General features: G+C 48.1%; 1 protein-coding gene across 1 annotated transcript in view; it reads left to right on the forward strand.

The window, feature by feature from the left end:
- The window catches only part of SCAF8 (SR-related CTD associated factor 8), a 130551-nt gene extending 111597 nt beyond the window's left edge, over window positions 1-18954 (forward strand). Inside the window, exon 21 of the mRNA XM_080941672.1 lies at window positions 17860-18954. The gene's annotated coding sequence lies outside the window, so the exon portion shown is untranslated. The remainder of the gene's footprint in view (window positions 1-17859) is intronic.
- The last annotated feature ends 312 nt before the right edge of the window (window positions 18955-19266 follow it).

The raw sequence follows: 19266 nt of genomic DNA on the forward strand, positions 1-19266 counted from the left end.
TGGTATAAGTTTAAGGTATAACCAGAAATAACTGTATGTGTGTAATATATATGTATATTAGGGTTTCATTTCTGTGAAGAAGCACCATGAACACATCAATTCTTAGAAAGGAAAGCATTTAATAGAGCCTAAGTTAGAGTTTGAGGGTCTGGTCCATTGTCATCATGGCTGGAAGCATGTGGTGTGTGGGCAGGCATGGTGTTGGAAAAAGAGCTGAGAGTTGTACACCTAGAGAAGCAGGGCAGACATAACACTGGGCCTGGCTTGAGTTTCTGAAACCCCAGAGCCCACCCAGCTCGGATTTGTATTTCAAGGGCAGTTGTGGTTCTGAAAATGTGTGTTGGCCGCTCCATTTCTCTACATTACTTGCCACTTTGTGTTTGTTGTAAAACAGTTAACCTGTTTCAGTCCGAATTAGGTGGGAGTGTGTACTTGCATGAGCACTTGCCCACATGGGAGCCTGTGGAGCCAGTGCTTAGCTCTGTGGTGTTTTTCTCATTTCTCAACCCCCCCCCCCCCTTTTTAAAAGTCTTACACTGAACTTGCAGCTCACTGTTTTGAGGCTAGCTGGACGGCAAGTCTCTGGGATCTGCTTGTCTCTACACCTCAGCACTGGGGATAGAGATCCATGGGTCACCATGCCAGAGTTTTACATGGATGATGGGGATCCAGACTCAGGCTCTCACCCCTGCATGACAAACACCTTCCTCACTTAGCCATCTTCCCAACCCCCAAGTTAATTTGTATGTCTTGAACTGTCAGGGATCTCTCTGCAACCCTAGAGCCTGACTTGCTTTATCTATCTATCTATCTATCTATCTATCTATCTATCTATCTATCTGATTGAAAGTGCTTCCTTTTCTAATTTCAGAAACCCAAAGAGTGTGGCTGTTGCTTCGCTTTGTGGTGCCGGTGAACATTTAGTACAGTTCCCTTTTTTCCCCCAACACCAACTGTTTTTCCAAATTGTGTTCTGCTTAATTGTCTTCTTCTTTGGAAACACTGACATTCTCCCAACATAATTAAGAAAGTTGAGTTTTTGTTATTGGATGAAAACAGTAGCATGTCTATTATACTTGAAACTCAGAGTGAAGGTCCTTTGATAGGACTGTGGCTTCCAACTCCAAGGCAACATCTGCCACATCAGTGTAGTAAGGATACTGGAAACTACTCCATTGTCTGAGTCTGGCTTCCTGTGTAACAAGGCCAGTAGCATGGTGGTGGTGGTGGCACAAGATAGTGCACATCAAATCCTAGCACGGTGCTACAGCTATCTCATTTAGACATTGTTCTGTAGGTCCATGTGTGTGGTGAGCATAACCTCCCATCGAGGCCCTTCCACGGTGTGTTCCCATGGCTGTCCACAGCCCTTGCCGAGGCCCTAACTAGTCCTAACTTGAGAGAGTCCTGCCTCACAGTGATTGCCTATAGATATGAGAGTCTTTGTCTCTGGTAGAGCCATGGATGATCCAAGAGAGACAATTGGGTGATAAGGAAATGTCTAGTTTATTTTATCTATCGGAGGAAAAGACTTGGTTCTGCTTCTGAAGAGGAAGGATACCATAGCTAGTTTTCTTGACAAGGTCACTCTGACCTTTCTCTTACTAGTCTGTAACAGTCTTTGGCCCACTCCGATCTTTACAGAGAGCTAGACACAATATTTAAGTAGATATACAATTTTTTATTTCTCTAGCCTGTTGCTGTGGGTGTTGTATACCTTTTTGAGGAATAAACGGAGGGCATTGTGTGCATGCCTGTCTTAAGGATTCTGGAAGAACAGAAATGGAAGTGAGTCTGTTGTATCCTGCCATGCTTCCAATCTTCAGTGTCTGACATCAGGAAGCCAACTGTTAGAAAAAATCTGCGCTTGTGTGTTTAACACCTAGGACACTTGTAAAAAGATACTATTCTGGAAACTTCTAAACACTTCTTGTATTTCCTCCAGGAAATCCTGTTTAAGATGACCACTCCTCATTTTCTCAGCTGAAAATGATCATCACCTATCAGAACCACTTGCATCCCGTTAAAGTTTAGGTTGTCTCTGTTTATGAACATTTAGTAATGTACCCCTCACTTTGCCAGAAAATTCAATTGGCCATCTAAGGGAAAACTCTGGCAGGATTGTGCATGTTTGTGTTTGAGGTAGGAGGCCTTTCATCCACCAAAGGTCTTGCATGTTTCCTGTAGAGTGAAGAACCAGAGCTAGTGGAGTGAGTAAGGCTGGAGGGGACAGTGAGCAACAAACCAAAGGGCACGTGGTGGGTCAAGCAACAGAGAAAATAACGGGGAGGAGCTAGCATCTCTCCTCCACGTAGATTGGAGAGCCTCAGGAACAGTAGTTTAGAGTCTAAGCATGACACAGAACAAAGACTAGTAAGCACTGTCCAGTGCATGGGGCACTAGGGTTCTCTCTGCCCTCAAGGACGGGGCCTATAAGTTATGGTGAATGAGACACACTGACACACCAAGACCAGCTATGGGGAATCAGATCATTCAAGGCTTATATAGTTTGTGGGGGACTGAGGGTAGGAATATCCAAGGCGGGCAAAGGCCATGGGCTGAAAGGCCATTAGGGCACCGAAATACCTCATTAGGATGGGGAAGCATTCAGGAATCCCAGGTGCTAGCTGTGTACTAAGATCACATGACATTCCTCAGGTAAAGGTATGGGGTTTCGAATTCCCCAGACAAGATCAGAAAAGGAGATACCCTGCTAATGAAGGGAGTCTTCCATTATACACAGTGCCCCAGAAGGCTATCCAGATAATGGTAGACTTTGACCTTAATTAGCAGTTTTCCCATGGGGCAGAAGGTATGGATGTGTTTAGTAGCAATGCACCATTAGCTTTACAGGAAAGGGCCATTCAGAGGAGGGAACCAAGGAGGGCAGCCTCTTGCCATTCTGCCTGCGTCCCAACCAACAGCATTTATTAAGTTCTCATGCCAAGGTAGCACCATATCATCTTCCTCTCTCTCGGGGAAGGAGCTTTCTTCTTTATCAGACACCATACCGAATTTTGGGGTCAAAGGAAGGATGGAGCACAAAGAACATCGAAAGTCGGGTGTGTATCCCTTAACCTCCCCATTGCCGTAAGTCCGTTGTGGCAGGAGCTTGAGGCAACTGGTCACATCGCATCAGGACCCCAGCCCAGAGAATGGTGCCGTCCGCTGTTAAGGCTAACCTAATCATGATAGAAGCTGGTCTCCTAGGGGACTGTTATATTCACAGTGTTAACTGTCAGACTGGTTGTCAAGTTCTGGTCCCCCACCTGCCTTAGGTCACTAGTACACTTGAGCCTATTTCTCCGGTACTGAGCACTTTAATGTCTTACAAAAACGGGGAAGAGAAAGGGCACCCCTTGTTGCAGAGAGCCCTATCATGTGGGCTGCAACAGTCCTTACCACCTATGTGCAGGATCCCCAAGTTGTGAGTCTAACCAGTGTTGTCAACTAATGGCCGATGCTCTGTCTCATCTGAAGTGTCCGACAGCAGAATTCAAGATCGTTCTACCCGGGCAACCTGAGGTAGTTAGTATAGCAGAACAGTCGCGTATCCTGCTCCGCACACAAGAGTTTCGTAGCTCAGAGCCGTGACCATCAGACCATGCTCTCTGCCTCTGTCTCCCATCCACTGCTCCAACAGCTCTGTGCTAACATGTGGCGGCCTGTGTGAAGGCTTGCCTTCATCAGCACCTCAGAAAGCCAGGCCAGTGTGTGCCTGTGTGCCTCAGTTTCTCTGTTTCACTCCTCCTGTAATGTTCCAGTAATAGCAGGTTCTCAAATACCTATATATCGCCTAACTCTCTGCCGGGTTTTCCCTTTGTTACCCAAGGATGTCCCGAGAGCAGCTGCCTGCCAGCCCACGGCCATTGATTTCGATGCCCCAAGTTGGCTGCGCAGGATACTCTCTGGTTTTGTTGCTGGCCGGCAGGGTGCTGCTTGATGCATGTCTGCAAAGCTTACAGGTGATGATCTGTAACCCAAAAGCTTAGGAGGTGGCGGAATGTGTCTGAGTATCAGACTTTGAGCGGCTTCTCCCAGTTTCCAGTGAAATCGTTACCTGGCTGTACATTTCCAGGGTTTTTATTGGTCCTTTGACTCTGAAGAAGGGGCACACTTTGGTCCTCACTCCACTCAGCTCCAGCCTCATTCAGTTACTTGTTGACTTAACAAATAGTCTAGTGACCTGGCACTTCCAGGAGCCAGAGAAATAAAGAGGACGTTGCTGGCAGATGTCAGGGAGGGATAGAAACTCTGGGCACTGCCGTGCGTACTACCATAGTCTGCGGAGAGCATCCTATCCCAAAGCTTGACTGGAAAGGATGCTCTCAGTAGACTGTAGATGCTTGATGGCTGTAGGGAGGGATTGCACAGAGTGGCTGTGGGGGGCGGGGGGGGGAGCTAAAAAGACCTCGGGGAGGGGGTGTTGAGCACTTATAGATAGAAGACAAAGGACTGCAGGTTGGAGAAGGGAGTGTTGCAAACATTGTGATAGTGGTTTTAAGTGTCTTCTAAACTATTTCTGTTGATGATGGTGGTGGTGTGTGTACGTGTGTATACACATGTGCACATGTGACGGTCAGACCACAGCTTTGCATTTTTACTCCAGTTCTGGGGACCAGACTCAGGCCTCCGAGCCTGTTCAGCAGGAACCTTCGCCCCTGTAGCCGCCACTCCAGCCTGGCTTTAAATATCTTAATGACGTTATCCATTAGGCTATGCAAGATTAAAAGCGATTAATGATTCTGGAGTCAGGCTCCTCTTCAGAGAGGCAAACGGAACATCTTTGAGACACATTGCTTATTAACCAGGGACACGGAAGATTCACAAAAGGCAGAAATAATGATGGTGTTTCACATAACTGAGGCTTGGAAAATTTGGCTCTCCTTCTACAAATCTTGAAATAAATGTTTTCTGGAACATTAATTGGAAGACAGCTTGCTAGCACCAAACTGGCAGTCTGTGATAGGGACTCAAAACTGCTAACAGATGCAGTCTCCAGATTTAAAAAAAAAAAAAAAAGTGGAATCTTTTCAGCCAGCTGCCAAGCCATTGATCTCTATAAGTTTCTTAAGTGGGACATTTTCATTTAAAATCTACTTCCCTGTTCAGCTCTTACAAACCGGTCCTGTTTGTGTGATACCCCAAATACACGTCTGGTTTCCGAGAAACTTACCTTGACCAGAAGTAAGCTGTTTGTATCAGCCGGGTAGTTTATCTAGAAACCATGTGGATCGAATACAGCGTTTTAAAAACAGAGCTTCATATTTATCCAGACTTACTGGGCGACTGTAGGTGTGAAGGGGACTCTTAGCCTACCTGTGGATGTTCCGTGTTCCCTTAAAACCACATTTCCAGGGCGTGTGTGACATTTGTTCTGCGTGTATACCTAGTATATGTTATTATATTTGGGAAACTCTCCAAATACGCACATTAGTTAAGTGACACATTTCCCTAGGCACAGGAGCCCAGGTCTCCACACAGTTCTATAAGAATTCAGCATAATTGCTCCCAGGAGGAGCTGAATAGGCGGGGCCTTTCTGGTCTCAATCTGGGACACATTGGCCAGTCCATTCAAAACCCATGACTTATCCAAAATGGGAGTCACCACCGACTCTGTGTTCTGGGTGGTGAGGAGGTCTGTTAGTAGGGATGAAGACTGTGTCCACAAAAGCCCCCACACCTCCAAACGCACATGTCCAGCACAGTTCACCCTGCTAAGTACCCCTCTCCTGTTTGCTTAACAAAATTTCAACCAAGAGGCATCTCCTTTTCATAAATATTTGTAATTTTTCACAACACTTTTGTTACCTGTGAGAGACTTTCTCCATCTCGTCCTGGCTACAGAAGCTGGCCCGAGGCCGTGTGTGAGTTGATATCCTAGTTCTAAACCACCCAGAAACGCACAGTGTAGGAAATTGGAGGGCAGGGTGAGGGTATATAGACAAAGTTAAACCACCTAAAATCCCAATCTGGACAGTTTTCTTTCCTAAAACTGCAGGATTCTATTTGTCTGACACAATACTAGCTACTGGGAAGGCATTTGTGAGAAGAGCAGACAGAGCTCTCGGGAGCCGGAGTCTCCAGAGCCAGGCTTTCTTTCTTTCTGGTTTTGCCTCCTGGCAGCTGCCCTTCCTCTGAGTCTCTGGGAAAATGTCAGCAGTCCAGGATGCTGAGAAGAAAAGGCAGGAGGAGGAGTAAGTCGTAGCTTGTCGCTATGACGCTGTGTCTGGCTTTGCCCTCCTCCTGGTAGTGTTTCTGGGCTCAGAGATAAATGTAGCGGGCAGAGTTTTTCTAGAGAGAGGCAGAGTCACTGGTGATAAGGCCAATAGAATAACCCTGTTAGTAACGAGCTGTGACTCATAATGGCAAGAAAGAGGAAGGTCAAGCTATCACACCGTTCTTTAGGAGCTAAATCGGACATGAGCAGGAGAGAGGTCATAGTCCAAGATGAGTGTTAGAGTCACACAGAGAGAGCTGGGCAGACAGCAGGCTTGAGGTGAGCTATCTGCACAAAGGGGCGTTCTGATGTAGGTTGGAACACAGGAAAGGAGGGCAGAGGCACGGGGGCTCCAGTGTGAGTCTGAAGGAGGCAAAGATGCTGAGGTGGACTTTATGCTCAGCACTGTTCTGGTCTGTAAAAATGACAGCAACTTCCAGATCAGCCTGGGGCTGTCTGCAAACCCAGAACAGGCCAACAGGAGGGGATTTTCACCGTTTGACCTTCAAGCAGAGGGAAAGCTCTCTAGAAGGCTGAACCAACGAATCTGTCATCGTTTCTAACGAGATGCCCAAAAGAGTTTATTGAGGGATCAGTATGGTGGGCATGGTGACACAGATCTATCTGTACTTCCAACTTGAGGGTGGCTGAGGAAGGAGGATCTCAAATTCAAAGCCAGCCTTGGATATGCTGTAAGTCGCTGTCTCAGACAAGATAAAGAACTACTTCAGAGTTGGGGAGATGACTCCACCAGTAAAGTGCTTCTTGTGCAGGTTCAAGGACTTGAGTTCAATCTTTAGAACCCGTGAGAAAAGTGCCAAGTGCCCTGACACATGTTTGTAACCAGTGCCGGGAAAGCAGAGATGAGCAGATCTCCAGAGGTGCTGATGGGCTAGCCTAGTCAAGTCAGTGAGCCAGATAGGAGAGCCCGTCTCAAAACACAGGTAGACGGTACCCGGGGAGTGACAACAGCCAAAGTCGACTTCTGGCCTCCAACCACACTCACACACATGGACAGGGACATATAGCAATAAGCAGGTGACTCACCAAGTGTAGAAATGGTCCCAGTAGAACCATTGCTGGGTCATTAAGGGCGGACTCCTTGCAGGTAGATGGTTCTGCTTTTGCAAGGCCATTTCACTGATAAAGGAGAAAGAGGCTCGGATAACCTCAATAAGTAACTGAAAAAGTCGCTCAGTTTGCAGCAGTGGTGGGGGAAAGCGGGGAGGGGGGGTGTGGGGGCAGGCTGGCTCACTTTACTTACTCAATAACAGACTACTGGGAGAGGCACTTTGGGCAGCCCTCAGTCCTTATCTCAGCAGAAGCTTGGCCCCGTCATTGCTTTAGAGTGTGCAGTAGTTAGAAGCCATGGTCTGCCTAGGTTAGAGGGAGGAAGTCAAGTCCAAGGAGACACGTCTACAGGCCGGCTGCCCTGAGGCATTGCAATAGGGCCAAAGGCAAACCATCTCTCCCTTCCACCTCATACCCTCAGGAAATCCTGAAGGCGCAAGTGGAGTTCTGATCTCAGATCTGTCCTGTGTGACTTTGTTTATCATTTATTTGAGAGGCAAAGTGGGTATCGGGCTGTAAATTAAACCAAGGGCGATGTGCAGTGGGGGAGAGAGCTCTGTGTTCCTGCTGGTCAGGTTCAGCACTGCTGGTGTGGATTAGATGCAGTGTAGCAACCCCACAGGGAGGGACTTGATGGGTATGAAAGAGAGGTTGCTAGCTGGGGCTAGGAGGCCTGATTTGCACGTCTCTACTGGCCACAGAGGAAGTAAAATGTGCTGAATTTGGCAGAATCAACTGGGATTTGTTCCCTAGTTTTGCTTGTTTTCGAGTCAGCAGTTAGGATAGGCAACTGTTCTACTTAAGTTTTTAAGTTTTAAGTTGTTTATTATAAACATAAAAGCCCTTCCATCGGCCTTTGGGTGCAAGCCAAATGCAGCCGAAGTTCCTGGCGTTCATTGGCTGGTACCTATATGTCCAGGACCGGTGACCACATTTGTTCTTGTCCCTTTGAACGGGGGTTGGAGGAAGCTTCGGGAACCATGGGAACTTGGTTCCCAACATATTCCCAGACACCTGTTGTTCCTGTGAGACAAGCTGCACTGGTCAGCATGTGCCCTGTCCTTACCTAAAGATGGAGTCGCTGTGGGAGAGGAGGGGCCTCTCCTAGAGCCCACATTCTCTAAAGCACCGCCTCCCTTTCTCAGCCCTTCAGTCCTGCCTGGTGTCCGTCTTCCTCCCTACATCAGTCATGAGCTCACAGTGATTGTGTACGGAGGAAAGAAGGGTCAGTAACAAAAGATAAACACCCTGGAGCCACCTCCATTTCTGCAGGGGTCAGCGTACCATGTAAATGAATGAACCCCGTGACGTCACCTCAGTGTCCTTGGGGTACCCACCCCTGAGTGGAGGGGGGAGAGAAAAACCTAGGCTATCCAGTGAACTGTAAGCTTAAGCAAGAAATAATTTTTAGCATAAGTATATCCCATACAATATTTGGGATAAACTTATGCTAACATCAATTAACCATGAATTTCTAGTTGGTGAATTTGACGGCATCACATCCCCTGGTATATGGTGACTGGACTTATGTTAGGGGTTTGAGCGTTCTCTATAGCATTCTTTTTGTTTTTAAGACTTTATTTATTTGGTGTGTGTGTGTGTGTGTGTGTGTGTGTGTGTGTGTGTGTGTGTGTACACGCATATATAATGGGTACACCGTAGCTGTCTTCAGACAAACAAGAGGGCACCAGATCTCATTACGGATGGTTGTGAGCCACCATGTGGTTGCTGGGAATTGAACTCAGGACCTCTGAGCCATCTCTCCAGCCCTCTCTGCAGTGTTCTTAAAAGGAAGCTTTTCATCAGCCGTGTCCCTGGCATATCGCACTGCTGATTGGAGCCAGGTGCCATCCAGAGCCCCTCTCAGAGGCTGCACCTCTTAGGTCCTCCTTCCCTGCAGTCAAGAAAGCACACCCAGTATGAGCAGGACTGCTAGGGAGTCCTTTCGGAGTTACCGTGTGAAATAGATGGGCAGCTTAAGTTTAGACTTTATTGTTGTAGCTGAACTCAACAAATGGCTCGAGGCCCCTCCCAGCTATGGGCTAACTGGAAGGGCAGATTCATCCTGAGGTCAGACACGAATAGCCCAGAATCTAAAATAGAGAAAAAGAGGATGGAGTGGGCGAGGGGATTTCTTTTTACCTAAAATATGGGATGTTTTATTGGGAGGAGGGGAAAAAAATCCAAAGGAGACCTTTCTAAAGAGAGTTGGCTGAGTCAAAGCTGCCCTGCTACAGGGGAAACACTGTGATGTGTGTTCGTTGAGAGCATCGGTACCGTAGCAGGTACAGTGTAACGAGGTAAGGGCAGAATGAATTCTCTCTCAGGGCCGCTTAGCCCTAGTGAAAGCTCATTGAAAACAGCCGTGTCAGTGAGCAGCGAGCAGGTGTCTCCACAGGTGACGGTCACTGCTGGATTGCCTGTTGTTTCTTAATTATAAACAATTGCCCGAAGCACAGTTGGAATAAGCCAGAAATAGAAAATATCCCACAGGGACTACTAAATTATTACATTGAAAGAGGGGTGAGGATTTGATTATATTTTTTTTAAAAAAGACACAACATGCAGCCAAAGCTGAATTCTTGTCTCAGCTCTCCTGTCTGTCCTTGGAGTAAGAAACAAGCCAGTAGACATACTGTTCGTTTGCTTCCTTTGGCCCACACAAGCACCCACTGTCTATAGATGTGGTCCTTAAAGAGGTGTCTTGTTAGGTACAATACAAACCAAGCATTGGCAGGCGACTTGCTCTTCCCGTCCCGGTGACCTCCGTGGCTCTGTCTGTTGCTGCTAGGGATGGAGCACTTCTCTCCGGAGTCATCGCTCCCTCATCCCAGACACTGACTCCTTGAGTCCCCGATGGGTGTCTGTGTGAGTCCAACCACCACGCAGATTGTGGGCACATCCCCCAAACCACCCTGTTAGGCATCCTAGGAAGAATTCCAAAGAGCGAGCTCTGTAAACTGGGATTAAATCTAGCTTGTCACCATTCCAAAAGTTTTGACACTTTTTTGGGGGGGCGGTGGGGGGAGACGAGAAACACTTGAGCTGATTTCCTTGGTTGAGCCTCTCTGGCAGTTCAGACCAGCACTTATTCATGGGTGCCAAGAAGCCCTTTGTTGGTTTAGGCTCATGCTATACCCTAGCAAAATATAGTTCCCTCCCACTCAGTCTGCAATCTAAAGACCCATCTGTGACTTATCACCCTGAGAGAGTCCCTTGGGGGATGAGCAACTCCTTTTCCAAATGTCACAGAGAAGTTTAGGTCCACCTGCTACCAACAGCATAAACCGTGGAGACAAGAAATCCACAGGCCGTGTTCCTGGACTGGGGCTCAGTGATGATGGCCACCTGAGGTGTGGAGAAAGGGCACAACCAAGCGCCTGCTGCAGTCTGGATCCAGCTCACAAAACAGTTCAGGTCTCCTCTCTGCCCCTCCTCCCTGCTGGCTTAACACCAGGTTTAATGAAGGCTCACAAGTCCCTCGTTTATTTAAGGAAAGGGGGTACATGTTTAAAAGGAACATCAGAAGAAAAGGGAACGTTTTCTTTATCAGAGAAGACCCAGGGCCGTTGGATGGTTCGCTGCCAAGTGGCTGGAGAGGGGAAAGTAACAGTTTCTTTTGAAGACATATAAAGGAAGACCGAGTTTTATTCCGTTGTAAATTCGTAAGCTGGCTATATCTCAAAACCTAACCTTCTGGCCTTATAAAACTGTTTAGCAAAGAGTGTACAGTCAGGTGGTCCTGAGACCTGCTGGAATTTTATTTTTCTCCTCTGTCCTGTCTCCAAGCTAAGGCACTTAAGCCAAGAACACCCCACCCTGTCCTGAATTAGGATCCAGCTTTGCCTGCCCCATAGCCCTCTCCCATGGCAGTGCCGAGTAAGGTGTCAGCCTTCTGTGGATCGGCTTCTCAGTCCAGTTCAGATGCAGAAGGCTGTATTTCCAACCTAAGCCTTGAGCTTGCTATAGCTGTTTCTCAGTGTACATGTAACCCACCAAAGGGAAGGGAAAGCCTAAAGAGGAAAAGGAGTCATTTGCTGACATTTTTTCTAACCACTTTGATCTCATTTGTGGGTGGATCAAACTTTTCAACAGGCAATACACATTGTGACTTTCTCCCTACGGAAGGAAGTACATACACAACACACACACACACACACACACACACACACACAGCACTGAGACTAATACTCCCACAGGGATCTCTAGTCACACACACAAAAGAAAATAGAGCATGCACCTTAAATGAAAAATATCAGGTCCATTTGAGAAAATGTCTCGAGTTCACAAGAAACGGAGGCTTCCCGTGGATCTCTGGGGTTCTGTGAACATGGACGTGTGCGGGTGTAGAAGTATGTGCATGCCCGAATATGGAAGCCCAAAGTCAACTAGGTGTCACTCCTTTGGCCACTGGCCTTTTTTGTTGTTAAGACTGGGTGCTGTCTTTGCCTAGAACTCACCAGGCTGGCTGTCCAGGGAGCACCAGAGACCCACATGTTCTCACCATGTCCCCAGCTCTGACATTACAGGCATCTGCCACTATGCCCAGCTCTTCTGACATGGGTCCTGGTAGCCCGGAAGTAGGTTGCATTATATGGGATCCCAGTTTGAACAGATCCACCGATGCTGATCTTTCTGATGTGCTCAGAATCCGGTAGACTTTCAGAATTCTAGCCTGGAAGCTGTGGAACAAGAGGGTATAGATGATCCTGTGGCCTAGGCATGCCGAGCTTCTACCCCAGCTGTTCAGCACACATCTGACACCCTGATCTCTCCCAGCTTTAAAACCGGGCTCTTACTGCAAACTGCTTGGGTACCATGTATTGCTGCCTGTGACATTTACGCCGAGGCACAGATGAGGACAGTGTTGACGGCGGGATGGGAGGGTGGCGGTACACCACGCAGCTGGCTGAGTCAGCCCTCTTGACTGCCCTCACCTATGCCATCCACACAGCCTTTCCTTGTTCCCCCTTGCCTGTCTATTTTAGTGGAGAACTACGCTATCATATAGTGGCTTTTCCCGTTTGAGATCTGCTAGTATCCGAGATGTGCCCCGCCCACAAGTCTGAAGTCTTTTGAGATATGTTCAGGACCCTGGACAGCTGGGTGGAACGCAGGTGTCTCGCCTGTGGAGGGTGCGGGGTGGGGGGAGGAGGAGGGAGCTTATGAGATGTGTGTTCTAGAAGGTTCTATGCTGCATCACCTCCACAAGAGGGACGTCTTCGTGGGAGACCTATGCAGCACACATCAACTCCCACAAATACTGCAAAGACATTCACTTCCTTATCCCCGATCCTGGCCAAGGCTTCTGAGGAGTTTGATTCTGGGAACTACCCATTTTGGAAAAAGTCACTTTACCTTCTAGTCCGTGCTTTTTAGTTTACTGAGGACAAATTCCCCGAGAGTGCACCGTGTTGTAGAAAGAGAAGATCCATCAGTGACTCATTCAGCTAGACCACGTCCAGAGTACTTTGCGAGCGTGCCAAAATCTACTTTTAATTTTAAGGTTTTACTTATTAATATTTTGCATGCGTGATGTGTGAGGGCACACCTGCCATATCGAGTGGAGGTAGAGGACAGCTTGCAGGCAGGAGCCAGGTCACATCTTCTACCATCTGGGGTCCCTGGTATTGAACTTAGGTCGGCAGGCTTGGCGGCAGGTAGCTTGACCTGCTGAGCCACCTCACCTGCCTTGTTACGCTATTTTCAAAACCAGCCTTGTGCCAGATTCCGCTGGCATCGGGGTTACACTGACAAAGCACAGACTCTGTAGCTGTGAAGGGTATCATAGATGGCTGATGCCTCTGGGGAGTCCTTCCTGCTTCGTGTTTTTAAGTAGCTATGATCCTGACTGTTGGATTTGCTAGCTCTGCGCTGTGCCCACTCTAAGATGTGGACCCTAGCTCCTGTCAGTAACGCTGTGAGCGCAAAGATGAGATCCACCCTGCAGTCAGGGAAGCATTTATTAGTTGGCCTCTCTAAATGCAAAGGCAGATGCTGGAAGAATTTTTTTCCTCGAAAATTTTCACTCACCTGCCTTCCTACTGGTACTTCGAAAACAGCCTGTTCACTCTTTTAAATGCTTTTGAGTAAGGAGAGAAAGTACATTCATGCAGAAAAGAGAACCAGTATGCAGGTGAACCTATAGGAGGTAGAGGCAGCCTGGTTTCCAGAGATGGCGTTCCATAGAGCTGTGGTGGCTGTTCTGGTCGTGACTGTCCCCAGGGTCACTTTTCCCCTGGTCATCTAAGGAAACTGAGTAGCTTATCCCTTCCCGGACTTCTCACTAATTCGGCTTGCAAATTCGTTTCTGCGGCCATTAAAAAGCAGTACGGTCCGCGCCCGTCATCGGCCGCGTTGGCTCTGTAGCCTGGCTGTGGTGGCGGCTGAGGAAGCAGATGGGAGTTTGCTTCTGAAGACTTCATTGTTGCCTTGCTTCCCAGAGTACCCATTGTTAGAGTCTTTTAACCAATCAGTTCATTCGTCTGAAGAAATATCGACTGTCTTCACCCTAGCTTGGTGTAGAAGGCTGCATTCCACTTAAATGATTATTTGGACCCATGCTTGGAAAAGAGGGTCCTGCCATGCAACCCCCCCCCCCCCGTGCAATGATTTTCATCTACTGTCAATGTGCAAAGTTCTGGGTTCAATCCCCAGTGCCAAGGGTGGGGGGGAGGTATTGGAGGCAAATGTGAGCTTTTTAACCCGAGTCTGGAGAAAAGCTATCTCAAGCTTCTGTAAGTCACGTGTATGAATGCTTAGCTTCAGCTCCCGACTTTGCCCCAGCACACAGGGTGACTCTGCTGCCTATGGGATGAAGGCCACAGTTTCAAGCAATAGCAGGTAGTCATCTTCCTGGATGACTAGTGCTACCTCACCAGCATTGGTCATTGAGTGTCCATTGAACCCCAAGACCTAGTGTGATTCCTGAGGTCCATGCTGATTTGACTTCTGGTGTAGATTTAAGTGGCTGCTTTGGGCTCAGTGACTGATCTTGAGTAACTGTGCGTTCAGTACACATGTAGGTGTCAGGCAGGCAGTGTGACCTCAGTTAAACAGAGGAGCCCTGGGTGCTTCCCTGGCATAGAATGAACGTCCTCACTAGGCAGTGGTTGCCTTTGATATTGTATTTGGAAAGATAAGGAAGGCTTCTTATTATTCCAGTCTAGTGGGATGAAGCTCCAAGCATTCCAAAATAGGTTTTTAACTATCGAACAATAAAGCAGAGAAAATCGCCAGAACACATCTGCAGGGACTGGCAATCCCGATTCAGCGCCAGCCATCGTGAGCCCATATGGGCTGACGGAACACATCAGCTGGCTGGGGCAGATGGGGAACTGGCATCTGTGAATAACTCTTGGCACTTTCCTTCCCATGTGTCAGGACAGGCTGGCTGGGCCCCGGTCTGAGCATCTTCTGGGAAACAACACATCCATACCAAGTGCACATACATCACCCTCTTACGTGGTGGTCCTCTGGTTGTTAATCCGGGATCTTGTGTGCTGGAGCAAACTTCTGTGATATCCTTTTGCTTTCCTCCTGGATCCTTAATTACATGTCTTCATCTTTGGTGTAAAGCAAAGGATATAGACAGAATGGGTTTCTGGTCCAAACCTTTGCTGGCTAGCGGCAGCTCTGGTGACGGATGTATGCACTGGGAGGGGATGAGTTACAAAGAGGTCAAAGGTATGCTTTGTCTCCTCATATGATTCCCATGTGTCTTAGTCACAGGGTCTCTATTCCTGCACAAAGCATCATGACCAAGAAGCAAGGGGAGGAAAGGGTTTATTCAGCTTACACTTCCACATTGCTGTTCATCACCAAAGGAAGTCAGGATAGGAACTTACACAGGGCAGGAACTTGGAGGCAGGAGCTGATGCAGAGGCCATGGAGGGATGACACTTACTGGCTTGCTTCCCCTGGCTTGCTCAGCCTGCTTTCTTATAGAACCCAGGTCTACCAGCCCAGGGATGGCACCGCCCACAATGGGTGGGGCCAGGGATGGCTCCACCCACAATGAGCTGGGCCCTCCCCCCTTGATCACTTGTTGAGAAAAAGCCTTACAGCTGGATCTCATGGAGGCATTTCCTCAGCTGAGGCTCCTTTCTCTGTGGTAACTCCACCTTTTGTCAAGTGGACACACATAATCAGCCAGTACACCCGGCCCTCTCTCTTCATGGCTATAACTTAGAAATCACCCCAAGGTTATATGCAGTTACAGCCTGCCAATAAGGGCCATTAGTTAAGATGGAAAAACCAACCAGACCACAGGATCCTCCCAATAATACGTGCGTGAAACACTTCTGTTTCTCCTTGCTGCTGGTCCCCTCAGACTCATGTCCCAGGTTCTACCTCTGTCTTCCTCTTCTGCCTGGTACCTTTGACCTGGGACCTGGCCACCTAGCCACTGTCCCCACCGCTGCTTGTGTGTAGTAATGGAGGGTACCGTGAGTATGGAAGCAGCTGAGCCTCGTGGCCCTCAGCACCCCATGAATCACGGCATCCGGGGGCCGCGTCACTTCCATGTGTGGCCAGAGGGATGGACTTTGATAGGAAAGGCACAGAATTAAGGAGCCAGGCATGCATAGCTGGCGATCCAGTCCCTACCACTGTCTAGGTGTTTCCTCTTGCTTGGAGGGGTTCCTGAGTGCATGTCCCTCCAGGTCTCCCCAGCTAGGTCCTGGGGACTCCTCGGCATCCCTTCCCCATCAGGGTGCATCGGATTATGAAGCACACATTCCTCTCCGCTCGCCTTTATGGCAGAAGGACAGTAGCTGCGCTTGCCCCAGTAGACACAGGCAAACACATTAGCAATGGTGGAAAACCAGTTCTAGAACACTGTCACCCGGGGATCACCAGCACCCCCAAGCCCGCCCCTTCTCAGATCTTATTTCAAAGAAAAGGCCATGCCCTTTGTATCTGTGTTCCCCGGTTCTGGTCCCCGGTCTTCATTTACTGTGAAATTACAGGTGATGTCCTGATGAGTCATGAGCCACCCTGGTAACATGAAGAGAACCCCCTGATCGTGCGAGAATTAATTTCTTCACACAGTCTCATCATGAGCCAAGCTATTAATATAGCAGGAAGACATTGATGGGTTGAATCCTCACAGCCGTGATTTTCTGAAGCAGCCAGAGTTTCCTGGTTTGAACAGTCTGGTTTTTTTTTTTTTTTTTTTTTTTTTTTTTGTTTGTTTGTTTGTTTGTTTGCTAGGGACAGTGTGACTTGTAGCCCAGACTCACCTCAAACTCTCAGACCTCCTGCCTCATCCTTCTGGATGCTGGGATCACAGATACTCGTCAACACACCCAGGAGAGTTTCCTTTTTCGTGGACAGGTTTTAGGCACAGCAGCTTCTGTTGGATTTGATAACCCACAGGGCTGCCGAGATGTTGTGTGGCAGTTCCACGGCACACACAGATGGGGCGCAAGATAGAGGACTCCAAGGCTGTGTGATTAAAGCAATCATAGCTTGGTGCTGTGGCCCGGCCTTCCTCTGTGGGATGCTGGGCAAGATGTGTCTGGCATCCTTTCTTTGTGGAGACGTGTCTTTCTGAGCATTCTCTGTAAAGCCTGTAATCTACTATTGCTAACACTGTCGGCAGATGTATGCAGAAGAGATGGGCACTGAGTAGCAATTCCGCCAGTATTCAGTGCTCCGGAGAGAAAACTGACCTAGAAAGGAGAATGCTTGGTTGCCACCCCAGTCGAGGGCTCAGTTTGCCTTATGCTGAGCCAGCCTCCAGCGCAATCCCTACTTGGCTGCCTGTAGAGGAAGCTGGGTTCCCTGTTGTAAGAGCCAGCAAGCTTGTACATGGGAGCTGGCTTCAGAAAGCAAGCACTGTGCCATAAATGCTGCTGGCCCACCATCTCCATGCCTCTCGCTGTTCCTTGCATTTTTATTTAATTTTCATTTTCCTTGATTTTTTTTTTTTGGGGGGGGGGAAGGTCAGAGCAAAAGCTATGAAGATGGATGGGAGAAGTCCAGAATTTTCACTCATCTAGCTCAACCGTACTATATCATCTGTGAAGTCTTGATTTCCTTAAGCTAGCATATATGTCGAGGCCTCTCTGAACTAAGCTGACTCTCGATGCAGATCAAAGCTAGCACCCGTGGGTTCAGTTGTAAGCCTCTCCATTGGCAAAGGTGGACGTGTCCAGACCTGGTTGTGCACTGTACGGATCTCAGAAGACAGGAATATGTGGACACATTAGAAGTTAGCCTTGGATAGCCACGTTAGGCAAATGCTTTAGGTCAATATGCTTTCGGTGCGTTTGTGAAGGAATTAGGGTACAGTAATGGCAGGGACCGGATTAGTCCTTGGTGGAGGTGTACTTGGAGCCTAGATCTGCTGGGTTCTTTTGGGGGAGGAAGGTCCTGTCTCCTATTTCTGCTCTACCGGAAGAAAACATAGCAGTTCTGGGCACAGAAAGTCACCAGGCATCAAAGCATTTGCGTTGGTGTTGACACCATCTCTTCTCAGGGGAATAAATAAAATAAAAGATAAAATAAAACAGGAAAGTTACTCCATTTACCAGTGATGACGTTATTGTTCCTTTTGTCAACAGGCAAAATGAGGAATGAAGTCCTGGCAGCTTCCAGTGTCCCAGGCCTTGTAGAAATAAGTGAGACAGACGTGCTTCAAAGTTCTAATGAGCGTCACACCGGAAGCATAAAAAGGAGCCCCGCCGGTGCCTGTTGAGAAGGCTCTGTGCTCTCAGGCGCGGTTTCCGATTGAATGCCGAGGTCACACGCATGCCTCCCTCTATTACCTGTCGGAGCAGGTTTAATTTTATAAATTCTAGACACAAACTCTATGAGTTTCTAGTTCATAGTTGTTCTTTTTGAGGATCCACTCAGACGAACAGTATTACATCCGTAAGAGATACGCGCTCCCACTGCCCACAACTAGTTGAGGAATCACTGGCGACCGACTCCATCAGTAGCATCGCCCGGTGCATGATGGGAAGGACGGAGGGCGAGGAGTCCCTCCCCCGGAGAGTCTTGCAGCCGGCCAGAAGCTGCTACACCAGCGATTTTTCTTTTTCTTTCTTCTCGAACACAGTAGCTTACACGTGTAAAGCCATGTACAAAACCCTGGCCTGGCCACCATCCACTGCTATTATTTCCTTGAACACTCAAGAACTCTGGAAGTTGTTCAGAGTTTTGTTTTGGGGTTTTTTTTTTTGTTTTGTTTTGTTTTGTTTTGTTTTTTTAAAATCATTTTGATGCATCTTTGAGGAAAAACCCAGGGTTCAGCACACCACCCTGGACCCTTTGCTCCGGCCCTCTTGTCCTGTCATGCAAGCATCAGGCGCTCTGGCCGAGGTGAGAGCCCTGTGGGACAGGAAGGGACACTGATAACCGGGCCTACTGCACGGTAGTTTCCCGCACTTGATGAGCTGAGGCAGAGACGGTGACAGTCGGCTTCAGAACGCCAGACCTGATTTCTGTCTTTCACACCACCAGTGTTCACACGATACCAGGGGGAGGGGGGGCGACTCAAAAATTCAAATGTGAGCACCATTTATACCCCCAAAAGAATATTTTTAATCATTCTTTTGCCTGTTTTGTCAAACGAAAAAAAAAAATTAAAGTGCTTGGAATTCTTTATCTGTGGTCCCTTGGAATGTAATCAATGAGAACTCTAACCTCCAACAGTATGATCTCACTCTGGACATTCATAATAAAAGCTGAAACTCATTTTGGCTGCAAGTCCTTTCTTTTGCCGTGTTGGGTACCGAAGTCGCAACTTACCTTTGCCTGGCGCCCCCACAGTCTGCACTGGGATCTATACAAAGATGCATTCATCTTTCAAGCTCCTCCCCCACTTCGAACCCCTGTCTTTTTCCCTGGATGACTGACAGTTTCCAAATTCGAACAGCCACTCTTCTGTGATTTCCTGGAAGACCCAGAGATCTTTGGATGCCAAGGTCCTTTTGAATATGGATTGCAACATGGGTTAAAGTTATCTC

The sequence above is a fragment of the Micromys minutus genome, assembly GCF_963924665.1.
Source record: "Micromys minutus genome assembly, chromosome: 30".
Taxonomy (NCBI): Eukaryota; Metazoa; Chordata; class Mammalia; order Rodentia; family Muridae; genus Micromys; species Micromys minutus.